The sequence below is a fragment of the Penaeus monodon genome, unplaced genomic scaffold (genome assembly GCF_015228065.2).
Source record: "Penaeus monodon isolate SGIC_2016 unplaced genomic scaffold, NSTDA_Pmon_1 PmonScaffold_22065, whole genome shotgun sequence".
In the NCBI taxonomy this organism is placed as follows: domain Eukaryota; kingdom Metazoa; phylum Arthropoda; class Malacostraca; order Decapoda; family Penaeidae; genus Penaeus; species Penaeus monodon.
In genome coordinates this window covers 2,501-5,433 of record NW_023651995.1, presented here as the reverse complement: position 1 = coordinate 5,433, position 2,933 = coordinate 2,501, and the positions used below count along the sequence as shown (strand labels likewise).

Below are 2,933 nucleotides of genomic sequence, written 5' to 3'. Positions count from 1 at the left end.
TAGTTTCCTCGGGGGTTCGAAACTTCCATACATAATTTAGTTTTCATTAGGTGTCTGCCCTGTGGTTTCGTGAGCTAAGGATCCAAGTTAGGATTTGTTTATCGTGAGTTGGAGCCTATCTGGTGCTGTGAGTTATTGTTATTGCAAGGGAGGTGTTCAGCTTATTTTATGTTTTATTTATTTGAGCATAAATTGTTAGGGATGTCTACAAGCTCTGTCTTACCAGCAAGGGCAGAGGGCATTTTCAGGCCAGTGGCAGATGCGAGGGTGTATTAGTAAGATTTGCAATGATTTACACCATAATTAAATAGTCTTCCACGTTAATTGTAACCAAGAATTGGTAATCCTTCATCCTTGTTAGTTTTGGGAATTAGAACGATTATTGGAAGAGATTGTGAAAATATGTAAAATCTCACACACACAGACACACACACAGACACACGCACACACACGCACACGCACACACACACGCACACACACACACACATATACATACATACATACATATATATGCACAGACATGCTACATAAACACACGCAAACACATGGCCACACACATGTGCACACACATTTACACACAATATATATATATATGTGTATAATATATATATATATATATATAATATATATATATATAATATATATATATATATATATATGTATATATTATATATATATATACATATATAATACATATACATATATACATTTACATATATATACATATATACATACATACATGATATACATATAAATACATATATATATATATATATATATGTATTTATATGTATATATGTATAATGTATATATGTATATGTATGTATGTATATAGTATATATATATATATATATATATATATATATATATATATATATATATATATAATATATATATATATATATATATATATATATATATATATATATATATTATATATATATATATATACACATATATATATATATTGTGTGTAAATGTGTGTGCACATGTGTGTGGCCATGTGTTTGCGTGTGTTTATGTAAGCATGTCTGTGCATATATATGTATGTATGTATGTATATGTGTGTGTGTGTGTGCGTGTGTGTGTGCGTGTGCGTGTGTGTGCGTGTGTCTGTGTGTGTGTCTGTGTGTGTGAGATTTTACATATTTTCACAATCTCTTCCAATAATCGTTCTAATTCCCAAAACTAACAAGGATGAAGGATTACCAATTCTTGGTTACAATTAACGTGGAAGACTATTTAATTATGGTGTAAATCATTGCAAATCTTACTAATACACCCTCGCATCTGCCACTGGCCTGAAAATGCCCTCTGCCCTTGCTGGTAAGACAGAGCTTGTAGACATCCCTAACAATTTATGCTCAAATAAATAAAACATAAAATAAGCTGAACACCTCCCTTGCAATAACAATAAACTCACAGCACCAGATAGGCTCCAAAACTCACGATAAACAAATCCTAACTTGGATCCTTAGCTCACGAAACCACAGGGCAGACACCCTAATGAGAAACTAGAATTTATGTGATGGAGGTTTGTTAGTCTTTGCTGAACCCCTGAAGGTTACTGTTAACTTATGAGTGTGTTCTCATACATATCACAGCAAGAATCCACTTAATTTGAATACAACACACACCATGAGGAAAAAAAAAAAAAAAAAATCCCAGTTTGGACAGTGCATGTGGGCCAGTTAGTAAGATTTATGCAAACTATTACATTCAAACTTGGTTGCTTAAACAACATAATATTTTTAACAATCTATTAATTCCGGATTCAGAGTCAAAACCATTAGATTTAGCAATTACCTTAAAGCATAACATACAATCAATATTCAAGAGATAAAACATTTTATCATTATAAAACATTGTCCTTCACTTTCTAATAAAAACCTCAAAGTAAATATGTAACTAGTATATACAGCAATTAAGCAACCTTTGTTACTGTAGAAAATCTAACACATCTGTAAAAATACATTGATTTTTATAGTCGAAATCTTAATCAGCTGCTAACTCAAGAAATGAATATATCATTTAATCTTACTTGCTAGCTTATGATGCAAGCTGTGTCTAAATATTCTCAGCTAAAATGTAAACAAATATCTAGTCTAATATTCAATCATATCCTGGAATATAATTTTCAAAGTGAGAAAAGAAACACTGTTGCTCATTTGTCACTAAGAAATGCCTAGCACAAGAAAGAAATCACTCTAGATAACTTTGTTCTATCTGGAATCCTAACATTGAAGAAATAGGTTATAAAAAGTGAAACAGCAGCTCAATTCACCTAATTACCATAATGGTTCTCTAGATGAATTCACAAGATAATGATAACCACTTCACGCTCCCCTGAGTTCTTCATTTGTTATTAGATCATTATTCTTGTAATATTGTACTAGTAATCACAAACATATTTGAATCCATAGAGTACCAAGAAACTGAAAGTGCAGGCAACCATTCTCTGAGTAGGTTTTGCAACATGAAAATCCTGCTTCTCAATTACGTAAATTGTTTTACATAGTCACTGGTAACATATAACTTTGTGAGCAATATGTGATGTAAATGCAGAGTTATTTTGTTTGCAATAATAACTGACTATGGTAATTCACACAAGTTTATGTGAATCTTAGAAATATCTAATAAGATTTGGTTTCCACTTGGAAACTATCACATAGTAACTGGCACCTGGTTCTTTGAGATTTATGATGGTTCATTTGTTCTCATCATATATAAGTTGTATAACCAGCTAGTTTTGTTACACACATTATAATATGATATCATAGGTAGGATTTCCTGAGAATCACCACATGACATGTTTGTCTACAAATCACTTTAATATGTGAATAATTAAAGATGACCATTCTGATAAAAGGCCAACTCCAGGCAGGCACAGTGGTAGAAGGTACCAGTCATGGCTACAGAAATATCTGGAAGAA

The 2,933-nt window shown here is 31.6% G+C and overlaps 1 protein-coding gene across 1 annotated transcript in view; it reads right to left on the bottom strand.

Moving 5' to 3' along the window:
* Positions 1-2,807: 2,807 nt before the first annotated feature.
* Positions 2,808-2,933, bottom strand: part of LOC119570116 (diphosphomevalonate decarboxylase-like) — a 2,202-nt gene continuing 2,076 nt past the window's right edge. The window contains exon 4 of the mRNA XM_037917990.1: positions 2,808-2,924. The gene's annotated coding sequence lies outside the window, so the exon portion shown is untranslated. The remainder of the gene's footprint in view (positions 2,925-2,933) is intronic.